At 41.4% G+C, this 19,652-nt stretch overlaps 1 protein-coding gene and 1 long non-coding RNA gene across 3 annotated transcripts in view; one reads left to right on the top strand and one right to left on the bottom strand.

Moving 5' to 3' along the window:
- The window catches only part of LOC139105886 (uncharacterized), a 146,377-nt gene that overhangs the window by 75,109 nt on the left and 51,616 nt on the right, over positions 1 to 19,652 (bottom strand). The window lies entirely within an intron of this gene.
- On the top strand, positions 198 to 5,126 carry LOC139105936 (uncharacterized). 2 transcript variants are annotated; one of them, XR_011546262.1, is made up of 3 exons: positions 198 to 3,145; positions 3,258 to 3,652; positions 3,772 to 4,671. It is a non-coding gene; the product is annotated as an uncharacterized lncRNA (long non-coding RNA). The 2 variants fall into 2 exon arrangements; XR_011546261.1 differs by adding an exon at positions 4,681 to 5,126 and having other exon boundaries at positions 201 to 3,145; positions 3,258 to 4,417.

Raw genomic sequence — 19,652 nt, 5'->3', positions numbered from 1 at the left:
ATTTTGTGTGCATGAATTATTCATGTCTTTTGAATTGGAGAATACACTCGTGTTTCCCCGGCCTTTCATTTTCAATTTTATCCCCGGGGAGAAAAATTCATGGCAGTACGTCGCCCACGATCCTGTAATCTGTCGCTACGCCTCTGCTCTTCATCGAATTTGCTCGTGCTTCGGCGAGAAAATATTCGACAATGATATATCGCGTTAAAGCAGACTACGGTGGTAGGCGGGAAGGACGAGGGGATACGGAGGGGGAGGGACGAGCGGGAAAACCGACGAAATTCGTATTAATACTTGTCAAAGGCAAGCGGCGAGGTAGAAACGCGAAAGATCGGGTAGCATTTCCCCGGCCACGTCGAGCGGACGATTCGCATTTTCTTTCGCGTTTTTCTTCGCGACTTCTCGAGAGTTTTTCCGCTCCTTCCGCTTTACCTTCGCTTCCCGCCGCTTGCACTTCGCGGTCCACCTGTGCATAAAGAGATGAAAGACGTGTATAAGCTAAGAGAAATGTTTCTGCGCAGATGCACCGACCGCTTTTTCCGCGTAACTGCCGTTACACGGTCGTTCCCGTCGTGCTCCTCAAGTTGAAGTTGCGAAAGACGCCTTTTTGCACCTCTTAAGTTCTCGTGTACGTTATCCCGATGCGCGAGATGAACGATGCCTAGGTGGAGAAAATGAGGAAGTTGACCGTCGCAGATGTTTTTTTTTTCTCTCAGCTGATACTAAATGCGGTTAAAAACGCTTAAAAAAATTAATGCGGTACAATCGATGCCTCTGTTTTCTTACGATTTTACGGCAATAATTTAATCATCGACGTCAATTTCAAATGCAACGCGAAATGACGTTTCTGGAGCGTGTATTAATTTAATAACGCGTTAAATACTCGGTAATGACGAAGTCAATTAATAGAACGTCTCTGTCCGAGCAATCGTTTTAAATCGAATTTATAACTATTATATTTTTATAACTCCCCGCTAATTGTATTCACGGCTTCTTGATAATTTACGCGATTGTTATATACGTACATGTACATACGTACAATGATCCTACGTGTCTGCAGGTGAAATGCAAAGTAATCGCGCGTCAATTTTCCCGACGTTATCAAAGTAAATGCACCTTGGCACAGCGCGCGAAATTTCCGAGACGTTGAGAAGTTGCCGCTCATTTTTTTTTTTCTTCTTTTTTTTAAGAGATGCGAAACTTTATTGGCGCGAAAGGATTGATTTAGAATTAATGGCAGGTGACTGGCAAGATAAAAAGTGAAGCGTTATAGACGAGAGAGGGAGAGAACTTTCGGCTCCTCCCGATACTCCATCAGCTTTCCGTGTCTTACGGCGAAATCCAATTACCTATTTATTTTCGGGAACATCATCGTGCCAGGACGGGGAGAAAAGAGAAAGAAAAAGTTGTGCAAAAAGCGCCTTATCCCTCTCTCAGAAGAGCGGTGCAGCGAAACTGCTGGATATTCTATCCTGATCCCGTCGGGACAGCTAAAAGAAATAAACTGCAGTTTCCTTGTTTCTTCGCGAGGCACTCGATCTAATTGCTTTCGCCGCATTAAATCTCTCCGCGCGATCCACCGGGTCATAATGCGGAACATCGTGCGCACATTGTGCGCGGTGCAATTATGTGGCTAGCGTATTTCAACCGTGCTGTACATACAAGATATTTTTGCGCGCGAATATCGTCCGTGGAACAATAGTCGTCGAACTGTGCGGTCGAGCTTTTATCAGCCTCGTTATTTATGTTACATTTGTTCGCCGCCGCGTCGTTTACCGATCTGATTAATCGGGTTCGTTAAACTTTCAGCAAAAAAAAAATATATTAAATAAAATAAACATTTTTAACTCGAACATATAAATTTTCTACAATCAGCTCAAGCTCGTTGTCGCAGCGGATTTGTCGAATTTGCTACGGATGCGCCGGACAAGTAAATTAGAAGTATACGTATATTACATAAATTTTGTATGGAAGTGGGCATCAATTTTTAATTATGAATCTAATATTCGCAATATTCGTAACATAATTTTTGAATCGCATAGTGGTACCTTTGCGTAGCGAGCAGAGATCGCAGCGTATGCGTGTAAGTGCGAACGGCGCTTGCGCGACGGTGCGCCGTGCCTGCTCGCAGCAGCCTCCCTCTTCACTTCTCTCTCTTGGGCCGTCGGAGTAGGACCTGCGGAGCGGGCGCTCCGCATATTTAACGAAAGACGATACAATCCCGACGAAAATTCCTTCTCCTGATCATCCTCTGCATACAAAAAGGCGCGCAAGTTCATCTTCCTTCCTTTTTAAGTAAGTCCTGTTCTCATTTGTAAGTCAATTGTGTTCGCTTCTTCGGGCCGGTCGCGTTAACCACGAACGATTAAATTCAGGCCTATTTCAATCAAGTTCCGGGCGAGCTGATCGACAATTAATTTAATGCAACTGAGGACGCTTCTGCCGGCTGTGGAATTTCCGTAACACGCTCAACAGAAATGTCTTTGGTGGTATTGAAAGTTGATCGTCGATCAGTTTGGTCGAAGCTCGTTTGAAGTGGGATTTCACCCACGAGAACCGCGACGTATTCGTAGTTTTGCGTAGCGGGCAAGTGAATACCAGGGATCGGGAACGGTTGGTCATGTCTCTCGCGTGGTGTGAACGGCACCGAGGATCGTGAGTCCCGGACGGCGTTAGTTGGCGCGGGCGCGCGCGGTGCGGGGGGATCGCCTGCACAAAATGGCCGACCACGCGCTACGTAGCACGTAGCGGAGGAACAAGAGAGTCAAAAAATAGAGTCGAGCGACCGAGCGACCGAGCGTACAGCTGACGAGATAACCTACAACAATCACACGACTTGTGATAATCTCGGCGACGAACGAGACTCGCGCGCGCGACGTCCACGTCTTTCTGTTGCGCATAATGCTATGGTCAAACGCGGTTAGCAACGCGAGCGGAAGTAATTACATTCTTAGAGTACATTCTCAATGGATTTGTTAATAACCATCCAAAACTTTTGTTCTGTTTCAGATCCAGAGGGGAGAGAGAGAGAGAGAGAATATTCTCGTCACCACTACGCAGCGATCGAACCGCAGCCGATTGTGCGAGCAAGGAGAATCCGGGACAACAATCGACATCTCGAGGAGAGAAGGAGGTTTCCCTCAGAGTAAGCAGAGCTTTAATTTTATCTAGATATACATACATATGTTATTATATAGAGATACAGTGTTGCATGATTTTAATGGAATTTTTTCACGGTCGCAATACTGTAAACAAAGATCGGACGGTCGAACGCGCGTGGCCTTAAGCTGTACTCCAGAGTCACCTAAGCCGGCAGCCGAGCACGCAATAAACACGCAGAAAGCAGTTTTGTGCGAAGGTGAATCTCTACGTATTTAACATATGCATACAGCTATCGAGTACTGCGAGTAACCTTTGCGACTAGTAATATCAACGCGGAGAAACGTGCCGAATATATTTAATGCGCTGAGAATAAATACGAAACAAATATATATATTTTAATAATATATTAAGTTTGGATTTATTATTAACCAAAACAATATCTTTTGCTTTATTTCAGATTAAGATCATAGGATTAGAAACTAGCCTGGGCAATCTGAGAGGAGGAGGAGGCCTCGGAATAGGCATCCTGCTTCAGCGGGGCAACCTCAGGGTAAGATTCACTTTTTTTTAACACAAGACTAATAGCCTTGTACTTTCAATTCAATTATTTTAAGACTATTAATAGTTTCAACATCTCTACAATTTAATTTTTATATTTGTTTGTTACAGATCAGACGTTGATATAGACGTCAACTCCGCTGCTGCGCATCGACAAAGTTTGTCCGCATGTTCATTTTTACTTTATACATATAAAAATTTCGGGTGGGAAAAATAAAATACTCACAGAAAATTATATTTAAAAAGTTCGCGTAGGTAAATTTATTAATAGCTTAGGATAAATCGCGTAAATCGGGAACTTCGCGTAAATTAATTCGCGTTATTTATATCCAGTATGTAGAAGTAGAAGTAGTTGTAGTGCTTATACATATATAAATTGAAATGTATAAATGTGCAAACAATATTATTAATAATAGTTTTCTTTCAGCATAGTTCTTCTAGGATGTTATCTAAGTAAAACTTATTGTTTTAACAATATTGTTTTAACAATAAGTTTTACTTAGATAAAAATCCGAAAGAGAACTTGAAGTATCGTCGCCGCCGATAATTAATTAAACGAACCACGGGGTTCGTCGCGTATACCGAATATAAGTAATCGGGCGTTTGGATTTTAAAACGGGAATACCGCCAGTGTCGCGCGAGTAATTTTCATTAACAATCCGCGAGTGTCGCGAGTGACCTGTGGAGATGCGAACTGAGTTCTGAGAGGAGGAGCTGGTCCCGGATGGACATCAGGCATCAGCGGAGCACCGTTTGGGTAAATATTTTTTTCCTGTTAAAAAAAAATGTAAAATCTTTTTCTGCTTAATCAACTCATTTCACTATCCAATAATAATTTATAAAATAATAATAATTATAAAGAAAAAAACAATTTTAATTTTAGAAAAATTTCTTTCTTGTAAAAATCTTTTCGAAAAGTTAGATTATTATATTTTCAAATATCTCTTTGGAAAAATTAATAAAAATTAATAAATATTTTATGCACATTTTTTATATTATTTTTTCATTTGTGTGTTACAGATTATTCTCTCATCACTGGACTATGTAGCTGAACTCCGCTCGCGTCGCATCAAATGTGAGTGATAAATTTTTTTTTACCAAGGCAACGAATTAACGATTTACGATAAAATAATTATATTCTATTATATTATTATAATTTTAAATATATCAATATTAAGTAATAATTGAAAAAATATAAAATTCGGAGATTCGTTGCCTATTATTAGCAGTAGTATTGTAGTTCAAAAGTAGTTTAGTTTGGGGAATCGAAAGACGAATACGTCTTTCACGACTATCTGCGGCATAGTCGACATTGTCGATTAATTTCCGAACCGTTTCCGTTTTAAAATATCGTTTCCGAATTCGCTCACGCATTATAATAATTTTATTCTCACTATAAAAAATAATAATTTTAAACGGAAAACACGATAGTAATAAAAATTAATTAACACTTACTCCCGCGGTAGGAAAAAAGCCAAAAGAAAGACCCAATCTGTAGCTTAGAAAAATAACGTTAATGAATTCGATTCTGGCAATAATGAATTCAATCTCACACATGAAAAATAAAAGTCGTATCTATTTAATTATACATATAGTTCATATTTAATTATGTATAATAATGACTGACTGCTTTTTTATCTATCTACCTTTTTTTCTCTTTCACTTCTTTTTCGTTTATACTCCCGCTCGGTCCATTTCTTTTCATTTGCACTGGTATTGCATTACTACTTATATGTATACGAAGCGAATCGACAACGACGATAAGAAGACGAGCGCGAGATCATTACGTGGAAAGTAAAATATCATTTGTGATAATAACGTGTATGTATGCGCAAAATGCCGCCATACTGGTCGACCATCTGCTTCAATTACGTTCATTAAATGTACACGCTTTACGAACGCGACTTGGTTCTTTACTTTTGTTACGAAACTTTTGCAAAAATTTAATACGACTACTAATTTAATAATTTAACTAATTTTTTTACTTTTTTCTCTCCATGTCGTCTATAATTATATTCGAATATTTTATTAGCGAGGAAAAGAGGGAGAGGTGTTATTTAATATTAATTAACTTTATTAAAATATTCGTATTCTGTTGCTCGTTGCATTTCATTACAATAATGTAGTAATTGCTCTTGTTGCTCGTGCGGCATCCCCCTTATTATTTTAACGTTATTAAAATGAACCGGAGATGTTTAATTATGAATTTGAGGTAAATATATGTGGTGCGCGCAGTGTTACAACTTGTGCAGCGTACATATTGCGAATAGCGGCCGCGCTATTAGATAAAACTGAAAGTCCGACGAAGTGTAGGCGATGAATGCAGATTACGGACAAATGCCGATTCCGCGAGAAGCACGACTTCCCCTCCCCCCTTCCATGGTTATTATTGCCCGATTAATACCGTGTTTCGCAGTCCGCTAATAGATAGAGCTCCCGCGTGCACCTCGCCAAGTATCTGAAAACCGTGTAGCCATTTATGTACGACCACCGAGCGGTTGCTAAGACGACGCCTTTTCCGGCAAAACTTTGGGAAACTCTCCCGCCGTGCAATTCCAGTCAGCTCACGTTCTTCAATAGCTTCAACAGCAATAACTTTTTCGCGGATACCGCAAAACGACGAGGTATTCGTAGATCGATGACTCCTCGCTACGGCGAGATCGCCTCGGAGTTCCCTCTGGCTTCTGATTGCAATTAAATTTTCATTATTCATGACCGGGTTCGCGTTATGCGTTTCGCAAACGCGTAATTGACAGAAGGCGAAGTCGGGCTCGCAATTTAAAATCCAACGTAACGAACGATGCAAAAGATAAAGTTCGAATCGCCCTGGGTTGCGCTTTCCTCGCGAATGTCCCTTGCTTTAAGCTGACATACTTTGTTGAAACGATAAGGCAGAAGTTAAATCTGTTTGCTTTAAAGCCATTTTATTAGTTGAAATAAATTTTGAGATCGATGATAAAAACAAACTGAAATACATTTTTAGTCTTTTCGATATTATTCTACTATTTTTATTTGCTAATTAAAGTTGATTTAATTGTTTTCCGATTTAAAGACATAACTTTTTAAATAATGTTGAGCATATCAATAAGGAAATATTTTTCATTCCAAAGAGAAAGAATTTTTTACTTTGGTTAATTTATTTAAACTTTATTTATGCAAACAATTTTAACGAATTATGGTTTCATTTTGAGGTAATGAACCATCAAGCAACGGGCTCGTTGGTCGTTTATGGAACCTGTAACATTCACATCGGATCCGGGGTTTCCCTTAATCTTCCGTCCTTAATCCCGATTAATGAGAACGTAATCTTTTACCAGACTGCTCCGGGTATGCGATAAAGAGGTCCCCCAGATAACTATAATTCCTGCCTTCTATTGTCTTTAATAATTACGCTCGGTTGGCGCGCAGCTTGTTAGACAAGACAAAATTACCAACAGCTAATTATTATTAAAACTCGCGATCTTGGCGTAAAAAAAATTCTTTAAAAAGACGATCAAAAACGCCATGCAGCTTTTATATTCGTTTATCTCCGCATTAAACCGCAACTTATACTTTCTTTTGTGAACATTTTTTTTTTTTTCTTTTTTTTTTGTTGCCCTTCCAAAATTATTCTATGAACCGCGTTACGTGAGCAAATAAAACGAAATCCGCATTAGATTTTTCAATTCAATTCGCACGAGCGACTGAAACGCTTCCCGTTTCTGCAACTATATTTTTCCAATTACAGCCGGTTGCATAAAGCGCATATTGTTTGCCGTGCGTTCGCGTCGCGCGATATACGTATGCGCGTCGCGATAACCGCGTAGCGATGCAATCGCGAGCTGCCGATAACTCAAACTCCCCGTATATGTAATCGCACCACTTTCAATCGATACATACTGGATTCTCTGTTATCCTGCTATTTTAATCCTAAATTTGCCAGCGTACAATACGCGTCTTTATTATCCAAACTTGAAACGTTACTATTATTATCATAAAAATTTTAATTAGTAATTTGTTAGAAAATATACATCGCGATGCATATAATAAAAAAAAAATAAAAAAAACAGCTAGGTATTCTCATAATGTATTATTAAAAAATTGAATCAAAGTGCAAAAGAAAAAGTAAGTCTGTTGAAAAATTTTTATTACTAATCCACATTCTCCTATGTCTTCATATTCTTTCTGATAACGTAATTTTACATGTCCATTTTCTTAATTTAGAATCTCTAAAATCTCTAATATAAAAGCACCAGATTTATGGATTCATTATCGAGCTTTATTTTCTTTAGCAAATGGCCTTTTTAACGCTGGACATAAAAATCGCCATTGAATATTTTCACCGTAACATTGTCTAAAGATTGATTTACGATTACCCTGCACGCTCTCAGATATTAATCGATTAAATTCGTAATTAAGTTTAGAATTTATGAGATCACTTTAAAAAAAAAAAAAATTCCGTGCATATATGCAATCGGAATTTTTTGTAGGAATAATTGTGGATTAATAATAACATAAAAATAAATGGCTCAAAGATACTTTTTTAGAAAAAAAAAAGAAATTATTTTAATTTGATTAATTTGATCCCGTGACATATAAAATACAGACCAATAGCATATTTTTCTGTAAATTTACGAAAAACCACAAAACTGTTAAATAATAAGGGAAATTATTAATAAGAGAAAATATTTTTGATTGCACGGTCACGTATGTAGATAAATGTAGCTAGCAGACCAAGCTGCTATCCACCACGTTAATTTTAGTTTCTCTAAGTCGTATATTCCATGCATTCTACCAATTACTCATGGCATTCATTACAATATGCGATCTTCCTTCGCATTTTATCTTGTTTTCTGTCTCACATTACCTTCCTTCATTTCGATATTACTGTGCTAATTTATTAACACAATCTAATTAAAAAATTATATTTTATTAAATTTTTTTCTCACATAATTATCTTTAGCATTAAATATACATAGATTAGGTATAATTTAATAACTACGATTACCGATCGATAGAAAGCACCGATTAACATCACACAAAAGTATCCACAATTAAATCTCTTATATTTCCTTAAAAATAAGATTAATTAGAAATACATTAATTTTAATAATGCTTATTTCTACGATAAAAATTGTGGCCTTACTTTGATCGTGTCACTAAACATTGAAATTAAATTGTACATTATTTATGAAAAATATTTTCTTAATTTATATGAATGAAAATTGAGCCATAATAATTAATATAATTAATCTATAGTAAAATGTATACAGAGAAAGATTAAAGCGCGACGTAAATCCAGAATCCTTCGCGATATGAATATTTTTTAACGCCGCCTGGGCAAAATCAGTTCATCACGGTATTACACGCCGTATTTACAACCCTGCGATGTATACCGGTCGCCGGATACACGAGCTCGTTTCTATCGCGGGATTAAAGTACCCTTCGCGTCGGTCTTAAAATCGACGAGAGTAAGGGACCAATTTGTTACAACTCCCTCCAGTAGGGTATATACTGTCGTTGGCGTCGCGACAAACGCGGTCTCTGCACATCACCGGTTATAATTCAATCAAGTACCATATAAATTCGACGAATCGAACGGGGAGAAGCCCCATGAAAATTGCAATTGCCAGGCGAAATCGCGTTGTCGAGCCTGCGCGTGCTCGATAATATAATTATACGATTCAATGTTGATCGGATGCGAGATTTTCAGGGTGAATAAATAAGAAAGATCGCCAGACGACGTGCGTAACTGCGTAAAATTGGATTTATTAACAAAAGTTAATGTCGCTTTATACTTTTTGCTTTTTTCATGCGGTTACAATTACGAATATGTTATATTCTTGATTAGACACGTTTATATCTATAATTAGAAGAGATGCAGTTGAATTCGGGGCACGCACTCATTTGATTGCGTTGTTGCAAACGTAACAGACTCGCTTGTAAACCGATCTTCGTCGTGGATTTCAGTCATGTGCCCTTGCGGCTAGCTTTATGTCTCTCTCTTTCTCTCTCTCTCTCTCTCTCTCTCTCTCTCTCTTCTTCTCGAATAGATATTTGCAATTTAACCCTCTTTGTTACAACCCTCTGCATATTTCGACCATTACATACAACCCTCGACCATTCAGCGCGCAGAGATTTCTGGTGAAATAGTTCTCCTTAGCTAGCAAAATCAATTACCCCGTAATCCGACTAAGCCCTCATGCTTTCAATGTATATAGAAAAATACACCGGTAGTCGACGTTTATCAGGTTTTTGCAAAGGAAACATCATGATAAAGAGATACTTGCTTATCATAATTTTAGAATTAATTTTCTAAAGAGTACTAGAGGACATAAAATCATTAATGCAGTCTATTCTCTTTAGACTTGTATTTTTTTTTTCGCGATGTATTTACGATTTTATTTGGTTTGCCACGTCGATATGTAAAATATCTTTGCGTGATAAATTTTATATATATTTTTTTTTTACTTCCTCGCTAACTACTACGATTTTTAACTGATACAGGCGTCGTCGGTAAAGAGCATTTAACAGTGAAATAACGGATTCGTAATTGTTCTCGAGGAAACCCAATCCCGAGAGCGAAACCTACGCGCGGTATCTTCCACCATTCGGCAAGTGTGACGTTTTAATTAAAATCACGACACATATTACCCCCCTCTCGGAACGTTTAATTGCGCCTGTGATTAAATCTGGAGGCCAAAATACTTCGCGAGAATGATAATTTTTAATTATACCCGCCGACGTGTCTACGACGCAGAGGTCGTAAATGAAACGCGGTTTCAATATACGTGATTAAAGTCGGAGCTATCGAGGCAATTTTGAAATTATTATTTAGAATATATTATAAATTCTTTCGTGTTACTTTCCGAGAGTGATTCGTAAAGAAATGCAACGAGTGAGGCTCGCATGTCGCTTCAAACACTGAAATATCGAAAGATTCAAGTAGTAGGATTAATCCGCGCGGTAATTTCGCGCTGTGCAAACTTGAACGGACACGGCCGCTTCTCATATTTCTGGCCAGCTATCTCCATATTTCAGCGAAGTGCACTTAACGTCAAGTATAGTCGCAGATTCGACAGAACGAAAGTGATGCATCCGGTGACATATTTTCGATCGCATTGTAGATTACGCGCCTTTATTGTGCACGCCGAATCAGATATATTTAAGCGTCCATCAGATAAACTATCAGCGTAAAGTTTTATTTCGTTCTTTTATCATAAACGTAGTGGAACCAAAAGCTATTCGGATATAATAAAATATTTAGAATAAAAAAAGTGTCCCGTGCTATTTTGCATTGTAAATTTTTTTTGACAAAACAAAGATTTAAACATATATGAAAATATTTTAACTAAATATCAAAGTCAGTCATGTTGTACATAATTATCTATATTCACGAATAGAATGTCTTGCAATATGTCGATTCACATTTTCACCTGTAACAGTTCTTTATTACTATTAATAATAGACATTCGTTATTTACCGCGAGACACGGTTCATTAATAAGCGCCATGTCGATTTAGCGTAATATTAAATGCCGGAATAGTATACGTATGAAATATACGACTGTGGGTGGGTTATTTTATCAATTTTATGAGTCATAGCGCCGCGGTAAATTACTGTAAATAATTTAGATAATGATCAATACATCCTCGTTACGCGCCGTGGATAAGTAACAGAGCACTTTTCTATTGGAGGACAAGAGGTAACGCAGATCTAGGCCGGGGTGGTAAAATATCGCTACTTACGAAACTGTACGGAGAATCGGAAACACTTCTGCCGGGCAGAAACCAATAAGACAGAGAGGGTTCCCAGACACCTTCATTGGTTTCGACGGCGAACCTATCGGTCCTCGGAGATACGCGAAAAAACGCAAGGGAACGGAAATTTCCTCGACACCGCCACCGGGAGAGACGATCGCGTTCGATTAACTCCCGCGAACTCGAGCGGCATCGTCATTAAATACACGCTAATCCAGCGTCGTCTCCGTTTTTCTCTAATTTAACAAACCGAGAAGTCCGTGCGTTTCTCTTTTTTTTTTTCCTTGCAAAATACACGGGATTTTAAAGAGATTAGGTGGTTTTCGCGAAAGATTTCTCCAGGGTGATGTTAGATGAACGATATTTCGAGAGCCCGGAGATATTGCAAATTATTAAAGGTACCTTACATTTCCACTTTGCGATTCCTCGAACTCGTGCTCGGATTGCCAAGTGCATTAATACTTTAATACACGATTAAAAATCTGATGAGAATCAAAATCGGTATGTTTATTCGTATTCCCCGCATTTGTAATGCGATTATATTATTATGTTTCCATTTCGTCGTGGCACAGTTGCAAAACTCGTCCGCGCTGCCGGTCATGCGATTGCGCAATTGTTAAGCCACGTAACGTATCTCGCATGCAATCTGCCGGCGATTTCGCCGCGGTGGCCACGGGGGACTTTTAATTTAACCGTTCCGCGAATATAAACTGCAAACATCCCCGCGCGCAATATGCGCGTCTATCCGAGAAGCGTAATATTCTTTATTAATTTTCCGGAAAACCTGTTCTCCTTTTAGGAAGGGCGCGCAGCGAGACGATTATCGCGGGAAATTCCGACTTGATGTGCGCGAATCAGGTAGGGAGGAGCCAAGCTCGAGATATGAACGTGACGGAATAAACGCCCGCGAGGCTTGAGGTGGCCGCGAATGTCGGGGGGGGGGAGGGAAGGGGAGGAAAAAAAATTAAAAATTAGGAATTATCGTGCATATTCGCTTGTCAGCGGTTCCGAAAGATATGTGCAATTTTCGACGGTTAAACCCACGTGACGCCTCCGCCGTCGCCGCGTGACGCGGCCAGAAGTCGACGGTGCACACTTCGCCGGCCACTTTTGGCGAAAATTCAGCATATTTTTGCATAACACCGTCCCTGCGCCCATCTCCTTTCGCCGCACGGCTGCGACGCGGTTTTATTATACGATAAAGCCGCGCCGGTTTACCGCCCGGGCGTCGCAGGGACTCGGCGTGAAAACGGCGCGCGTTTCACCCTTTCATCCGTTTCCCTCGGCCGGCGCCTCGTTGTTTCCCCTTTCGTTTTTTGCGGTAATTAAAAACAGACGCGCGTATACCGAAAACATCGGTGGGGGGTAGAACCGGAACGATTAAAAAAAAAGCTGCCGGTCAGTTTTTATAAAACGGTGTCCGCATTGCGACGCGCGCCAATTGGGAGACATCAAAGTCGAAAGGGGGTTAAATCGATTTATCATCGTTAGCGCGTGCGTCACGATTTAATGACCGAAGCTTTTTATTTTTTTTTTTTTTTTCAACCGTACGAAATGTCGAAAGCACGCGAAACGGGCTCGCGGCTCGCTGCAGAGCATCTCTTCGCGCAGGAAAAATTCAGGTCGTGGCTTCGATCGCTAATTAAGTCAAAAGCTAAGCAAACGGGCGGGTGAGATCTCGAGGGGACTTATTACACTCGGATTCCCGGATGTGCACCGCCGCACGAAATGTCGATCCCGTGAGTGGGAGCTTTTCGCGGAGCGCTCGATTAGGGCGCCGTTTACATCGGGTTTGTACAAAGCGCCTGCGATTCGAACCCCGATTCGGCAATCCTGGACACTAAGCGGTAGTATAGGACCGAAAGGGATTTAACCGCGGATTTGCTCGGAATTTCTACGAGATCTGGCGTTCCGGTAACTAGTAGGTCGACTGCACACGTACACACAACGCTCGGCGTTGTTCAAGCGCACGAGATGATCTTGATCAAAATTCGCCGGGGCCATTAGATCTTACGACCATATCGTTTGCATATATTCTTGGTCTCATGCTAACCAACATATTTCGAAGCTTGGAATTTCTCCCCGCCGTTAAAAGGACGTAGAGCTTCATAAAAATTGATCGAGTATTCGAATACCTTCCCTAATAAATTTTATCACCGTCCTTTGACAACTTTTGCCGCTCTTATTTTCTCGGAAACTCTAGTATTATCTCGAGTCGTGTAAACGTCAAAATTTAATGAAAAATAAAAAGGCTGTTATTTCACCCGCGCTTTAAAACTCGAACGGCTTGAAATTTCCTGCGACAGAGAAACTTGTTTTCATCAACAGCGAAATATGAAATCGTTATCTCGAGTCATCGTCAATCGCCACCCAATAAAGCGGCGATGAATACGAAAATATCGCGACGCCAACGGGATAACGGGAAAGTGAATTATCTCGCTTCACGGAAACGTGCTCCTCGTGAAAGCGAACGGAGGAAAAAAAAAGCGTTGAAAAAGAAAAAAAAAAAAAATCGGAAGGCGGATGAATCTGCGTCCCGACGAGGAAAGCACCGGGGAATTAATCTGTAATCCGTCTACGATTATCTTGCCGTTGCAGCACCTCCGCTCTCTCCTCGACGGAAATCACTTTGGCGGAGATTTCACGCAGCAGTGAGAGCGAGATGCAGGGGAGAGAGGGGGGAGAAAGCGCTATTCGCGTCTCGAAATTTCTCGTTAACGCAGCGTGAACGTAACGAAACGTTTTGCCGGAGATCGAGAAGACCCGGATAACTCCGCTGTCAGTGAATAATTTGCGGTTGCGGAATTTCCATTGATATGCAACACAAGCGACGACGAACCAGCTTTCATCTCGAGCGAGCGCGCCGTTACACCGCGGAAAATGCCGTTGTTGGTACAGTAACGCTGTAAAGAAGCCCTCCTGTAGTCGCGCGGCGTGTCTGAGGGTTGCTCGGGCGGAGAAAATCTATTTCACGCGTGCGTCCCTCCATCGTCGGCGTTTCAACGGCGGGATATCTAATCGGAAAACCCGACAACGGTAACGATCGCGAAATATTCCCCGGGCCACCGGCGCGTTGTCGTCCCCCTCCCTCTCCCCCGCGTTTTCGCGCGTTTAGAAATATTCAGGGCGGATTACGGTTGTGAAAAAGCGCGACCTTTAAATCCTCCCGGGAATGAAATTTCCGCGTTGATGCACCGTTTTTAAGACTCCCTGTGTCTGCGGATGTAAGTATAACGGCGAAATAGCGCGGCGCGAGCTGACGGCACCGCCTCCGGGCGTCATACTTCCATTTTCGCGACTACATCGAATTAGCTCGCTCTAGTAACGCGAACGTAAGGAAAAGGCGGCGTGCGTGTAGGAGTGCGCGTATGCATATATGCACGTACGTGCACAGCCGCAGCATTCTCGTGACTTATCGTGGCACGTCACGTGTTATCCGATATCAGGGGAGTTACGGGGATTATCAGCGCCAGTTCTCACCGTACTGTATTTCGCGGTAACGCGATCATTTCGTTTTTTATCTCGGCGTTCCTTAGGACTTAATCTCCTCGATGTGAGCTCGGCGCTGTTTCGTAGCCGAACGTAGAAAAATATTAAAAGTGTCGGAAAAATTATAAAAACTTGGAATCCATTTAATTCGATTTTATAACCATATGCCATTCGCGAGATTTTCAATTTGTATACATGAATAATTTTTGAAGCTCAGGCGACGAATACGTAATTTGAGATTAAGATAATCGTAACTTCCGACATTCGATTTCGTTAGGCGTCTTAAGCCTCAAAAACTTAGGCGGCTTAAAAGACACTGTTTTATAAATTATGCGGAATAAAGAAATATCTAAACTCGTTAAAGTAGACTATGAAATCCCGGGAGGGCTAAAAATTGAAGGAACTTTCTTGCATTTTCATTTTGAGCTCACCGCGCGCGGCCGAACGCGGGCGAAACGAGATAGAGAAAGAGAGAGAGAGATTCTGAAAATCTAGGACGAAGCTATCATCGCCAGCAAACACCGTTTGAAGCTGAAACTCGTGTAGTACGAACCCGAACAAAAGCCGCGTCCCAAGCTCGAGAATCTCGACGCCAGACGGAATCTTGAGGGAACAATCTTCAATGCTTAACGGCGAGGAACAGCCGGAAGATTGCGGAAAAAGCAAACGTTCGATGCCGGGACAGTATCGCGCGGGTATTTTAACGCGAAATTGTGACGTAGAAAAAAGGACGAGTAATTTTTTTACGTGTTTTCGGCACTTTATCGAGAAATACCGCGGGGAAACGGAGAACGAACTTGACCGTTCCGATGTCCAATATGTCTGAAGGTTCGCACCTGCGAGCGAAGCGAATATATAGGTCACCGCATGCCGGTGACATTTCCTTCCGCAAATCGGAAGCAGTCCTGGCAAGACATAGACGACGACGGTACACAACGCGTATACGAAAGTAGAGGACCCCGTCCCAGATTTCTCGCTCGATTTTTCCTCGAGGCGGGATTTTTTCGTAATAAAACTGTCAGAGTATCAAAATTATCGGAGTCACGAGCGATTGGAATTTCGGGGAACGCGTTTCGGAGACGAAATTTTCAGCGGCGCGAGCAAATCCACCTCTACCTCTAACGTCACGATTGAATTTTATTTTAACACAATTTGCGCAGGAAAACGCATGTTTATTCCCTGCTTTATTCTATTGAATTTTCAGGAGAGGGTGGGAGGGGATAGATGGAAATTCTTTCTTTCTCGCAGTCGGAATACCCCGCTCTTGAATTCATATTTCCACTGCGCTATTATTTCGGGCATTAAATTTTCTGAATTAATCTTCTGTCAGAATGCGATGAATATACCAGAAGCATGCGTAATAAATCTGCGTGTATCGGTGCCAACGGTGCCGTCAAGCCTCGTTCCGCGCTCGCAACCTCGTCGGCAAAATGAAACAATGCGGGCGATCGGCGCCGGTATTGTCGGAGATGCGCCGCGGACGCCGATTTCGTGCTGCATTTCAGTTGCGTTTCTGAATCGGTGACAAATGGAAAAACGCTGCACGAACGCGCGTACGTAAACGCGGACTCTTAAATCGCGGACCGCGCTCGCGGTACGTTAATCGATACATGCGCTGCAGTTTACGCACAGCACGGTGAATGTCGTAAATATTCGTGAAAATTGTCCAAGAGAGACAGCTCGCGAAAAACACTAGCGAAAATTTGATTTTCAAAGCGCGCCGACATTTGCGTTACCATTAATCCGGCCGTTAATTACTTAATCCATTGACGCACGAAGCTAATTAGAAATTAATATTAGCCGGAAAATATCATTTTTGACATAGCGACACTTTCTCGAGCACGGCTCTCGGTTATTTCGCGATCGTTCCCCAATTAGCAACGCTGACAATATTTAATTAGCAATTCTCGTGAATAATTAATCGCTCGTGTTAAAGATAGCCGAGCTCAAAGATCGTATTCTTAAAACTTGTGACATAGATCCGCAAATGGAGAACTATATTTTTAATTTGAAAATTATGATAATAATATAGTCACTTGTATCGCGCGGTTACATTCTCGCCTACACGCGAAGACTGTCGGAAAGAATCGAGCAAAGAGAAATGGCAAATTCGCGAACTGTGCCCCGCCTTGCAACAAATAAACGCTGTCTGTAAAATAATATTAAAAAAAAATAAAGAAAACATTTCTAAATTATTCGCAAAAAAATAGTTTAGATTTTTTTTTCATCACAGTCAAGTGATAAAATTTAGAACAATTATACAAAGTCTGATATCCTCTTTAAGTAATGGAAGTCGGGTTTAGAGACTAAAGAGACTTGTCTTGAGCTTTTCCTTGCCGGCGACCGATCGCGCCCTTCGAATAAAAAAAAATTTTTTTTCCCTCTCAGATTATAGGGCGAAGGAAATCGAAGTCGTTTTCCGTTTCATGAAAAAACAACACTCTAGACGAAGTTAATAGAGGGTGAGCAGCGTCTATTTCCCCCCAATTTTACGGAATCCCAGGGGAGATCTTCCCGGTAATTGCATGATAAATATATTAGAAGAGACGTTATCAAATTTTGTTACAGTCCGCTCTTCCAAATGTCGACCGTTTAACCTCGCGTGAACTCTTTAACATTACGAATGTTTTAACAGCCGCCGTCGTATAGAATATAACGATTCGGGCCAGTCTTCTCTAAGTTTTTGTAGTATTCCCACTGGACATATCGGGTTATTATCTCGAGACCTTCCGCAGTTAAGAAAGAAACGAGATTACGTCATTTACATATAAATAAGATAATTTTTTTGTGTCATATAATGTTTTATAGTTATTGAAAAATAGTCGAACGTTGCAATGTTAAGTGCAGAAAAATTTTATTCATTCAATGTTTTCATTAAAAAAATTAAAAAAAAAAAAATTAGGTTCGCGAGATACGTTACGCGATAATTTTTGTGCGTAAAAATTCGGAAATATCTGGCACGGCATCTTTTATACCAGATGCTTCGAATCGGTCGCGCTCTTGAAAATAATGTTTCCCCGAAAAAGAAAGGCGGCGAGCGAGAAAGGCGGTGGCGGCCCGTGTGTTCACTCACGTGTGGACGCATGCACACGCGGAAACGCCGTGGCAAACGCGGAGCCGAGATTTCCCGAGGAGATTTTCCCCGGATCGCATTTTCCAGGCGGGAAAGCTCGCCCGGATAGCAGCCCCATGTTTCGCCGGGGATTTTATCGCGGAGAAATCCGCCTTCGAGAGAGGCAGACTGCGAATCGCAACAGCAAGTCGAATCACCCATGTGGTGCACGGACGCGCGGTACACGCGTGTGCGTGCGTGCACGCAAGTGCCAGTAGAGACAGTTCTCCATTATCTTCAGGGATTTTTTTTTTTTCCCCTCTTTTGCCGAGAGAGAAACGAATTTGCGTCACGTCGAAGTGGCTTACTTTGAAGCATCCGCGAAGCGATTCGCGCAAAGAAATCCCGCACGGTCGAGAGCCCGAGATCCGTGATAATGCGATGCTTTCGCATCTTTGGTACGCCGCGTCGAAACGACGGTCCAAGGTGAAAAGGAAAGAGTAAGCGAGGGAAAACTGTCGTGACATTCTTTCACCGCGAATTTTCCGCAGTCTGTCGTTAGGGTAAAAGTGCGAGAGAAAGATGGGACGCGTTTAAACGACGGGACGGGATTCTGACACGTGATATTTTTTTAAACATTTCCCGTGAGTTCACGATATTAATGATCGGTATCATTATTTTCTTTCGATGTTTTTCTTGTTACAAATTAATGCCTCGCATTACGGCACCGAGAGAGAGAGAGAGGCAACGCCGTCTGAAATCGTCCGAGCCACTTTCCTGCAGCTTTCGGGGCGAGTTTTCTCTTACCTCGCAATTATCAGAACGAGAGGAAATTGTAGGAGCATAGCGGGCATTTCCGCGCGCGGCTACGCGGCCGTTTCGGTAATCGCGTTGGCACTTTTAGAACGTGCGCTGAAAAAGCTCTAAAGTATACCGTATATATACAAGTAGCCGGGCGTTTCCGGTGCAATTACGATTAAGGCAATTATCGTAAACGCCCAGGCCGGAAATATCGTTGCGCATCGAGAATGCATTTCGTGAATTCGCAAACATCTCTTTAAGGTTACTGCCACTCGGCGCAATTTAGTTATGGCATTGCCCATCGACCGACGATTGCTACCCCTTTTAGAGCCCGCTATTTTGCCCTCTTACGACACCACTATCTCTTAATTGCGTTAATATTGATTTCGTATAAATATGTAGTTCCGGTAAAACGTCAAAATATTTAACTCGATATATTTTTTTTTTTTTTTTTTTTCTTTTCTATCGATCAATCATAATTATGTACGACTGTCGGCAAATATTGATCGGGCAAATTTCCGCGCGCAGTTCTTTCTACGTCTCGCCGGTAATTTAATAAGGCTTACAAATTACGAAATGAGCTCTCGAGCTTTCCGCGCGAAATCTATCGGCGCAAAACGATGCGCCGCATCATATCCGTCTGACTTAAATGGCGTTTGCAGAATGAATATCTATAAAAACGTCCCGTTGGTCGCGATAGAACGGCGATAACGTCAGAAACGTGAAAGACGAGCCGGGCTCGGATGTTTCTGTAATTTTGCGAAATTACGGAAAGTACGCTCGCGGTTATCGCGCGCTCGACGTTTAAAATATAACGAGAAGGTGGGAGCATCAGAGAGCCAAGCTACATTTTCACACTTCCTGACCGCGACGATGCGAAATTATAAATTCCAGTCAGACGTGGCAGTCGT

This window comes from Cardiocondyla obscurior, linkage group LG01 (assembly GCF_019399895.1).
Source record: "Cardiocondyla obscurior isolate alpha-2009 linkage group LG01, Cobs3.1, whole genome shotgun sequence".
Taxonomy (NCBI): Eukaryota; Metazoa; Arthropoda; class Insecta; order Hymenoptera; family Formicidae; genus Cardiocondyla; species Cardiocondyla obscurior.
Note: the sequence above shows the minus strand (reverse complement) of the source record. Positions and strands in the feature narration are given on the sequence as shown.